A 12,473-nucleotide genomic window follows, 5' to 3' on the forward strand; every position below is an offset into this window, starting at 1 on the left:
ATTACCATGAAAAAGTCACTATGTTACCATATTTGAGGATTTTAACTTCAAATCATAGAGTGAGGTTTCGTATTATTTAGCCCTAAGAAAAGACATATGACAATGTTGTTTCCAATACAAATGATAAAAAACAATGTGTTTTCATTAGAATTAACTAAAATGTTCCTGATTTTCCGTTTATATTACCGATGGAAGATATACACGTAAAACCGCTCTAATCCGGCTGAAACGTCGATATATGCAATAAAAACAGAATTTCCTCCCTTTTCAATATCTTACTCAGTATTTTAACGAGAAACAAATAGATGATTGAAAATGAAGTATTTAAGGTTATTATCTAATCAATTATGTGCTTGCATCATTTTTATCGTATATATAATGAATTAATACCCATAGACTGAAAATTCACAAAAACGTGGAAAAACGGCAAAATATTGCCTAATTCGATGATATTTTGTTTAAATCACACAACGGAAAAGGAGATGATAAACGTCAAAATATTGCTAAATTCGATGATTTTTCGTACGAAACAAAATGCAAGAAAACTTGCTTAAAATGCAATATTATGCGAAATTCTGAGATTTGAAGGCCAATTCACATATCGTGATACTACATGAAATAGTATCGAAATATTAGTAAAAATGAATATATTTACGTAATATCAAACTACATGAAAAACGTGAAAAAAGTCACTATTTAACCATATTTGAGGATTTTAACTTCAAATCATAGAGTGAGGTTTCGTATTATTTAGCTCCAAGAAAAGACATGACAATGTTGTTTCCAATACAAATGATAAAAATCAATGTGTTTTCATTAGAATTAACTAAAATGTTCCTGATTTTCCGTTTATATTACCGTTGGAAGATGTACACGAAAACCGCTCTATTCCGGCTGAAACGTCGATATATGCAATAAAAACAGAACTTCTTCCCTTTTCAATATCTTACTCAGTATTTTACGAGAAAAAATAGTTGATTGAAAATGAAGTATTTAAGGTTATTATCTAATCAATTATGTGTTTGCATCATTTTTATCGTATATATAATGAATTAATACCAATAAACTGAAAATTCACAAAAACGTGGAAAAACGGCAAAATATTGCCTAATTCGATGATATTTTGTTTAAATCACATAAAGGAAAAGGGGATGATAAACGTCAAAATATTGCTAAATTCGATGATTTTTCGTACGAATCAAAATGCAAGAAAACTTGCTTAAAATGCAATATTATGCGAAATTCTGAGATTTGAAGGCCAAATCACATATCGTGATACTACATGAAATAGTATCGAAATATTGGTAAAAATGAATATATTTACGTAATATCAAACTACATGATTACCATGAAAAAGTCACTATGTTACCATATTTGAGGATTTTAACTTCAAATCATAGAGTGAGGTTTCGTATTATTTAGCTCCAAGAAAAGACATATGACAATGTTGTTTCCAATACAAATGATAAAAAACAATGTGTTTTCATTAGAATTAACTAAAATGTTCCTGATTTTCCGTTTATATTACCGATGGAAGATGTACACGTAAAACCGCTCTAATCCGGCTGAAACGTCGATATATGCAATAAAAACAGAACTTCCTCCCTTTTCAATATCTTACTCAGTATTTTAACGAGAAACAAATAGATGATTGAAAATGAAGTATTTAAGGTTATTATCTAATCAATTATGTGTTTGCATCATTTTTATCGTATATATAATGAATTAATACCCATAGACTGAAAATTCACAAAAACGTGGAAAAACGGCAAAATATTGCCTAATTCGATGATATTTTGTTTAAATCACACAACGGAAAAGGAGATGATAAACGACAAAATATTGCTAAATTCGATGATTTTTCGTACGAAACAAAATGCAAGAAAACTTGCTTAAAATGCAATATTATGCGAAATTCTGAGATTTGAAGGCCAATTCACATATCGTGATACTACATGAAATAGTATCGAAATATTAGTAAAAATGAATATATTTACGTAATATCAAACGACATGAAAAACGTGAAAAAAGTCACTATTTAACCATATTTGAGGATTTTAACTTCAAATCATAGAGTGAGGTTTCGAATTATTTAGCTCCAAGAAAAGACATATGACAATGTTGTTTCCAATACAAATGATAAAAATCAATGTGTTTTCATTAGAATTAACTAAAATGTTCCTGATTTTCCGTTTATATTACCGTTGGAAGATGTACACGAAAACCGCTCTATTCCGGCTGAAACGTCGATATATGCAATAAAAACAGAACTTCTTCCCTTTTCAATATCTTACTCAGTATTTTACGAGAAACAAATGGTTGATTGAAAATGAAATATTTAAGGTAATTATCTAATCAATTATGTGTATGCATCATTTTTATCGTATATATAATGAATTAATACCAATAAACTGAAAATTCACAAAAACGTGGAAAAACGGCAAAATATTGCCTAATTCGATGATATTTTGTTTAAATCACATAAAGGAAAAGGGGGATGATAAACGTCAAATTATTGCTAAATTCGATGATTTTTCGTACGAATCAAAATGCAAGAAAACTTGCTTAAAATGCAATATTATGCGAAATTCTGAGATTTGAAGGCCAAATCACATATCGTGATACTACATGAAATAGTATCGAAATATTGGTAAAAATGAATATATTTACGTAATATCAAACTACATGATTACCATGAAAAAGTCACTATGTTACCATATTTGAGGATTTTAACTTCAAATCATAGAGTGAGGTTTCGTATTATTTAGCTCCAAGAAAAGACATATGACAATGTTGTTTCCAATACAAATGATAAAAAACAATGTGTTTTCATTAGAATTAACTAAAATGTTCCTGATTTTCCGTTTATATTACCGATGGAAGATGAACACGTAAAACCGCTCTAATCCGGCTGAAACGTTGATATATGCAATAAAAACCGAACTTCCTCCCTTTTCAATATCTTACTCAGTATTTTAACGAGAAACAAATAGATGATTGAAAATGAAGTATTTAAGGTTATTATCTAATCAATTATGTGTTTGCATCATTTTTATCGTATATATAATGAATTAATACCCATAGACTGAAAATTCACAAAAACGTGGAAAAACGGCAAAATATTGCCTAATTCGATGATATTTTGTTTAAATCACACAACGGAAAAGGAGATGATAAACGACAAAATATTGCTAAATTCGATGATTTTTCGTACGAAACAAAATGCAAGAAAACTTGCTTAAAATGCAATATTATGCGAAATTCTGAGATTTGAAGGCCAATTCACATATCGTGATACTACATGAAATAGTATCGAAATATTAGTAAAAATGAATATATTTACGTAATATCAAACGACATGAAAAACGTGAAAAAAGTCACTATTTAACCATATTTGAGGATTTTAACTTCAAATCATAGAGTGAGGTTTCGAATTATTTAGCTCCAAGAAAAGACATATGACAATGTTGTTTCCAATACAAATGATAAAAATCAATGTGTTTTCATTAGAATTAACTAAAATGTTCCTGATTTTCCGTTTATATTACCGTTGGAAGATGTACACGAAAACCGCTCTATTCCGGCTGAAACGTCGATATATGCAATAAAAACAGAACTTCTTCCCTTTTCAATATCTTACTCAGTATTTTACGAGAAACAAATGGTTGATTGAAAATGAAGTATTTAAGGTAATTATCTAATCAATTATGTGTATGCATCATTTTTATCGTATATATAATGAATTAATACCAATAAACTGAAAATTCACAAAAACGTGGAAAAACGGCAAAATATTGCCTAATTCGATGATATTTTGTTTAAATCACATAAAGGAAAAGGGGGATGATAAACGTCAAATTATTGCTAAATTCGATGATTTTTCGTACGAATCAAAATGCAAGAAAACTTGCTTAAAATGCAATATTATGCGAAATTCTGAGATTTGAAGGCCAAATCACATATCGTGATACTACATGAAATAGTATCGAAATATTGGTAAAAATGAATATATTTACGTAATATCAAACTACATGATTACCATGAAAAAGTCACTATGTTACCATATTTGAGGATTTTAACTTCAAATCATAGAGTGAGGTTTCGTATTATTTAGCTCCAAGAAAAGACATATGACAATGTTGTTTCCAATACAAATGATAAAAAACAATGTGTTTTCATTAGAATTAACTAAAATGTTCCTGATTTTCCGTTTATATTACCGATGGAAGATGAACACGTAAAACCGCTCTAATCCGGCTGAAACGTTGATATATGCAATAAAAACCGAACTTCCTCCCTTTTCAATATCTTACTCAGTATTTTAACGAGAAACAAATAGATGATTGAAAATGAAGTATTTAAGGTTATTATCTAATCAATTATGTGTTTGCATCATTTTTATCGTATATATAATGAATTAATACCCATAGACTGAAAATTCACAAAAACGTGGAAAAACGGCAAAATATTGCCTAATTCGATGATATTTTGTTTAAATCACACAACGGAAAAGGAGATGATAAACGTCAAAATATTGCTAAATTCGATGATTTTTCATACGAAACAAAATGCAAGAAAACTTGCTTAAAATGCAATATTATGCGAAATTCTGAGATTTGAAGGCCAATTCACATATCGTGATACTACATGAAGTAGTATCGAAATATTGGTAAAAATGAATATATTTACGTAATATCAAACGACATGAAAAACGTGAAAAAAGTCACTTTTTTACCATATTTGAGGATTTTATCTTCATATCATAGAGCGAGGTTTCGTATTATTTAGATCCAAGAAAAGACATATGACAATGTTGTTTCCATTACAAATGATAAAAAACAATGTGTTTTCATTAGAACTAACTAAAATGTTCTTCATTTTCCGTTTATATTACCGATGGAAGATATACACGTAAAACCGCTCTAATCCTGCTGAAACGTCTATATATGCAATAAAAACCGAACTTCTTCCCTTTTCAATATCTTACTCAGTATTTTAACGAGAAAATGAAGTATTTAAGGTTATTATCTAATCAATTATGTGTTTGCATCATTTTTATCGTATATATAATGAATTAATACCCATAGACTGAAAATTCACAAAAACGTGGAAAAACGGCAAAATATTGCCTAATTCGATGATATTTTGTTAAATCACACAAAGGAAAAGGAGATGATAAACGTCAAAATATTCCTAAATTCGATGATTTTTCGTACGAAACAAAATGCAAGAAAACTTGCTTAAAATGCAATATTATGCGAAATTCTGAGATTTGAAGGCCAAATCACATATCGTGATACTACATGAAATAGTATCGAAATATTGGTAAAAATGAATATATTTACGTAATATCAAACTACATGAAAAACGTGAAGAAAGTCACTATTTTACCATATTTGAGGATTTTAACTTCAAATCATAGAGTAAGGTTTCGTATTATTTAGATAAAAGAAATGACATATGACAATGTTGTTTCCAATACAAATGATAAAAACTAATATGTTTTCATTAGAATTAACTAAAATGTTCCTGATTTTCCGTTTATATTACCGATGGAAGATGTATACGTAAAACCGCTATAATCCGGATGAAACGTCGATATATGCAATAAAAACCGAACTTCTCCCCTTTTCAATATCCTACTCAGTATTTTAACGAGAAACAAATGGTTGATTGAAAATGAAGTATTTAAAATTAATTTCTAATCAATTATGTGTTTGCTTCATTTTTATCGTATATATAATGAATTAATACCCATAGACTGAAAATTCACAAAAACGTGGAAAAATGGCAAAATATTGCCTAATTTGATGATATTTTGTTTATATCACATAAAGGAAAATGGGATGATAAACGTCAAAATATTGCTAAATTCGCTGATTTTTCGTACGAAACAAAATGCAAGAAAACTTGCTTAAAATGCAATATTATGCGAAATTCTGAGATTTGAAGGCCAAATCACATATCGTGATACTACATGTAATAGTATCGAAATATTGGTAAAAATGAATATATTTACGTAATATCAAACTACATGATTAACGTGAAAAAGTCACTATTTAACCACATTTGAGGATTTTAACTTCATATCATAGAGCGAGGTTTCGTATTATTTAGATCCAAGAAAAGACATATGACAATGTTGTTTCCAATACAAATGATAAAAATCAATGTGTTTTCATTAGAATTAACTAAAATGTTCCTGATATTCCGTTTATATTACCGATGGAAGATATACACGAAAACATCTCTATTCCGGCTGAAACGTCGATATATGCAATAAAAACAGAACTTCTCCCCTTTTCAATATCTTACTCAGTATTTTAACGAGAAACAAATGGTTGATTGAAAATGAAGTATTTAAGGTTATTATCTAATCAATTATGTGTTTGCATCATTTTTATCGTATATATAAAGAATTATTAACAATAAACTGAAAATTCACAAAAACGTGGAAAAACGGCAAAATATTGCCTAATCCGATGATATTTTGTTTTAATCACATAAAGGAAAAGGGGATGATAAACGTCAAAATATAGCTAAATTCGATGATTTTTCGTACGGAAGAAAATGCAAGAAAACTTGCTTAAAATGCAATATTATGCGAAATTCTGAGATTTGAAGGCCAAATCACATATCGTGATACTACATGAAATAGTATCGAAATATTGGTAAAAATGAATATATTTACGTAATATCAAACTACATGAAAAACGTGAAAAAAGTCACTTTTTTACCATATTTGAGGATTTTAACTTCAAATCATAGAGCAAGGTTTCGTATTATTTAGATAAAAGAAAAGATATATGACAATGTTGTTTCCAATACAAATGATACAAACTAATATGTTTTCATTAGAATTAACTAAAATGTTCCTGATTTTCCGTTTATATTACCGATGGAAGATGTATACGTAAACCGCTCTAATCTGGATGAAACGTCGATATATGCAATAACAACCGAAGTTCTCCCCTTTTCAATATCCTACTCAGTATTTTAACGAGAAACAAATGGTTGATTGAAAATGAAGTATTTAAGGTTAATTTCTAATCAATTATGTGTTTGCATCATTTTTATCGTATATATAATGAATTAATACCAATAAACTGAAAATTCACAAAAACGTGGAAAAACGGCAAAGTATTGCCAAATTCGATGATATTTTGTTTAAATCACATAAAGGAAAAGGGGATGATAAACGTCAAAATATTGCTAAATTCGATATTTCGTACGAAACAAAATGCAAGAAAACTTGCTTAAAATGCAATATTATTCGAAATTCTGAGATTTGAAGGCCAATTCACATATCGTGATACTACATGAAATAGTATCGAAATATTGGTAAAATGAATATATTTACGTAATATCAAACAACATGATTAACGTGAAAAACTCACTATTTTACCATATATTAGGATTTTAACTTCAAATCATAGAGCGAGGTTTCGTATTATTTAGATCCAAGAAAAGACATTTGACAATGTTGTTTCCAATAAAAACGATAAAAATCAATGTGTTTTCAATAGAATTAACTAAAATATTCCTGATTTTCCGTTTATATTACCGATGGAAGATGTACACGAAAACATCTCTATTCCGGCTGAAAAGTCGATATATGCAATAAAAACAGAACTTCTCCCCTTTTCAATATCCTACTCAGTATTTTAACGAGAAACAAATGGTTGATTGAAAATGAAGTATTTAAAATTAATTTCTAATCAATTATGTGTTTGCTTCATTTTTATCGTATATATAATGAATTAATACCCATAGACTGAAAATTCACAAAAACGTAGAAAAATGGCAAAATATTGTCTAATTTGATGATATTTTGTTTAAATCACATAAAGGAAAAGGGGATGATAAACGTCAAAATATTGCTAAATTCGATGATTTTTCGTACGAAACAAAATGCAAGAAAACTTGCTTAAAATGCAATATTATGCGAAACTCTGAGATTTGAAGGCCAAATCACATACCGTGATAATACATGAAATAGTATCGAAATATTGGTAAAAATGAATATATTTACGTAATATCATACTACATGATTAACGTGAAAAAGTCACTATTTTACCATATTTGAGGATTTTAACTTCATATCATAGAGCGAGGTTTCGTATTATTTAGATCCAAGAAAAGACATATGACAATGTTGTTTCCAATACAAATGTTAAAAAACAATGTGTTTTCATTAGAATTAACTAAAATGTTCTTGATTTTCCGTTTATATTACCGATGGAAGATTTACACGTAAAACCGCTCTAATCCTGCTGAAACGTCGATATATGCAATAAAAACCGAACTTCTCCCCTTTTCAATATCTTAGTATTTTAACGAGAAAATGAAGTATTTAAGATTATTATCTAATCAATTATGTGTTTGCATCATTTTTATCGTATATATAATGAATTAATACCCATAGACTGAAAATTCACAAAAACCTGGAAAAACGGCAAAATATTGCCTAATTCGATGATATTTTGTTTAAATCACACAAAGGAAAAGGAGATGATAAACGTCAAAATATTGCTAAATTCGATGATTTTTCGTACGAAACAAAATGCAAGAAAACTTGCTTAAAATGCAATATTATGCGAAATTCTGAGATTTGAAGGCCAAATCACATATCGTGATACTACATGAAATAGTATCGAAATATTGGTAAAAATGAATATATTTACGTAATATCAAACTACATGAAAAACGTGAAAAAGTCACTATTTAACCATATTTGAGGATTTTAACTTCATATCATACAGCGAGGTTTCGTATTATTTAGATCCAAGAAAAGACATATGACAATGTTGTTTCCAATACAAATGATAAAAATCAATGTGTTTTCATTAGAATTAACTAAAATGTTCCTGATATTCCGTTTATATTACCGATGGAAGAAATACACGAAAACATCTCTATTCCGGCTGAAACGTCGATATATATATAAAAAAACAGAACTTCTTCCCTTTTCAATATCTTACTCAGTATTTTAACGAGAAACAAATAGATGATTGAAAATGAAGTATTTAAGGTTATTATCTAATCAATTATGTGTTTGCATCATTTTTATCGTATATATAATGAATTAATACCCATAGACTGAAAATTCACAAAAACGTGGAAAAACGGCAAAATATTGCCTAATTCGATAATATTTTGTTTAAATAACACAAAGGAAAAGGAGATGATAAACGTCAAAATATTCCTAAATTCGATGATTTTTCGTACGAAACAAAATGCAAGAAAACTTGCTTAAAATGCAATATTATACGAAATTCTGATATTTGAAGGCCAAATCACATATCGTGATACAACATGAAATAGTATCGAAATATTGGTAAAAAGGAATATATTTACGTAATATCAAACTACATGAAAAACGTGAAAAAAGTCACTATTTAACCATATTTGAGGATTTTAACTTCAAATCATAGAGCGAGGTTTCGTATTATTTAGATCCAAGAAAAGACATATGACAATGTTGTTTCCAATACAAATGATAAAAATCAATGTGTTTTCATTAGAATTAACTAAAATGTTCCTGATTTTTCGTTTATATTACAGTTGGAAGATGTACACGAAAACCGCTCTATTCCGGCTGAAACGTCGATATATGCAATAAAAACAGAACTTCTTCCCTTTTCAATATCTTACTCAGTATTTTACGAGAAAATAATAGTTGATTGAAAATGAAGTATTTAAGGTTATTATCTAATCAATTATATGTTTGCATCATTTTTATCGTATATATAATGAATTAATAAAAATAAACTGAAAATTCACAAAAACGTGGAAAAACGGCAAAATATTGCATAATTCGATGATATTTTGTTTAAATCACATAAAGGAAAAGGGGATGATAAACGTCAAAATATTGCTAAATTCGATGATTTTTCGTACGAATCAAAATGCAAGAAAACTTGCTTAAAATGCAATATTATGCGAAATTCTGAGATTTGAAGGCCAAATCACATATCGTGATACTACATGAAATAGTATCGAAATATTGGTAAAAACGAATATATTTACGTAATATAAAACGACATGAAAAACGTGAAAAAAGTCACTATTTTACCATATTTGAGGATTTTAACTTCATATCATAGAGCGAGGTTTCGTATTATTTAGATCCAAGAAAAGACATATGACAATGTTGTTTCCAATACAAATGATAAAAAACAGTGTGTTTTCATTAGAACTAACTAAAATGTTCTTGATTTTCCGTTTATATTACCGATGGAAGATGTACACGTAAAACCGCTCTAATCCTGCTGAAACGTCGATATATGCAATAAAAACCGAACTTCTCCCCTTTTCAATATCTTAGTATTTTAACGAGAAAATGAAGTATTTAAGATTATTATCTAATCAATTATGTGTTTGCATCATTTTTATCGTATATATAATGAATTAATACCCATAGACTGAAAATTCACAAAAACCTGGAAAAACGGCAAAATATTGCCTAATTCGATGATATTTTGTTTAAATCACACAAAGGAAAAGGAGATGATAAACGTCAAAATATTGCTAAATTCGATGATTTTTCGTACGAAACAAAATGCAAGAAAACTTGCTTAAAATGCAATGTTATGTGAAATTCTGAGATTTGAAGGCCAAATCACATATCGTGATACAACATGAAATAGTATCGAAATATTGGTAAAAATGAATATATTTACGTAATATCAAACTACATGAAAAACGTGAAAAGATTCACTATTTTACCATATATGAGGATTTTAACTTCAAATCATAGAGCAAGGTTTCGTATTATTTAGATAAAAGAAATGACATATGACAATGTTGTTTCCAATACAAATGATAAAAATTAATATGTTTTCATTAGAATTAACTAAAATGTTCCTGATTTTCCGTTTATATTACCGATGGAAGATGTATACGTAAAACCGCTCTAATCCGGATGAAACGTCGATATATGCAATAAAAACCGAACTTCTCCCCTTTTCAATATCCTACTCAGTATTTTAACGAGAAACAAATGGTTGATTGAAAATGAAGTATTTAAAATTAATTTCTAATCAATTATGTGTTTGCTTCATTTTTATCGTATATATAATGAATTAATACCCATAGACTGAAAATTCACAAAAACGTGGAAAAAGGGCAAAATATTGCCTAATTTGATGATATTTTGTTGAAATCACATAAAGGAAAAGGGGATCATAAACGTCAAAATATTGCTAAATTCGATGATTTTTCGTACGAAACAAAATGCAAGAAAACTTGCTTAAAATGCAATATTATGCGAAATTCTGAGATTTGAAGGCCAAATCACATATCGTGATACTACATGAAATAGTATCGAAATATTGGTAAAAATGAATATATTTACGTAATATCAAACTACATGATTAACGTGAAAAAGTCACTATTTAACCATATATGAGGATTTTAACTTCATATCATAGAGCGAGGTTTCGTATTATTTAGATCCAAGAAAAGACATATGACAATGTTGTTTCCAATACAAATGATAAAAATCAATGTGTTTTCATTAGAATTAACTAAAATGTTCCTGATATTCCGTTTATATTACCGATGGAAGAAATACACGAAAACATCTCTATTCCGGCTGAAACGTCGATATATGCAATAAAAACAGAACTTCTCCCCTTTTAAATATCTTACTCAGTATTTCAACGAGAAACAAATGGTTGATTGAAAATGAAGTATTTAAGGTTATTATCTAATCAATTATGTGTTTGCATCATTTTTATCGTATATTTAATGAATTAATAACAATAAACTGAAAATTCACAAAAACGTGGAAAACGGCAAAATATTGCCTAATTCGATGATATTATGTTTAAATAACATAAAGGAAAGGGCATGATAAACGTCAAAATATTCCTAAATTTGATTATTTTTCGTACGAAACAAAATGCAAGAAAACTTGCTTAAAATGCAATATTATGCGAAATTCTGATATTTGAAGGCCAAATCACATATCGTGATACAACATGAAATAGTATCGAAATATTGGTAAAAATGAATATATTTACGTAATATCAAACTACATGAAAAACGTGAAAAAAGTCACTATTTAACCATATTTGAGGATTTTAACTTCAAATCATAGAGCGAGGTTTCGTATTATTTAGATCCAAGAAAAGACATATGACAATGTTGTTTCCAATACAAATGATAAAAATCAATGAGTTTTCATTAGAATTAACTAAAATGTACCTGATTTTCCGTTTATATTACAGTTGGAAGATGTACACGAAAACCGCTCTATTCCGGCTGAAACGTCGATATATGCAATAAAAACAGAACTTCTTCCCTTTTCAATATCTTACTCAGTATTTTACGAGAAACAAATAGTTGATTGAAAATGAAGTATTTAAGGTTATTATCTAATCAATTATATGTTTGCATCATTTCTATCGTATATATAATGAATTAATACCAATAAACTGAAAATTCACAAAAACGTGGAAAAATGGCAA

This window comes from Procambarus clarkii, chromosome 26, assembly GCF_040958095.1.
Source record: "Procambarus clarkii isolate CNS0578487 chromosome 26, FALCON_Pclarkii_2.0, whole genome shotgun sequence".
NCBI classification, from domain to species: Eukaryota; Metazoa; Arthropoda; class Malacostraca; order Decapoda; family Cambaridae; genus Procambarus; species Procambarus clarkii.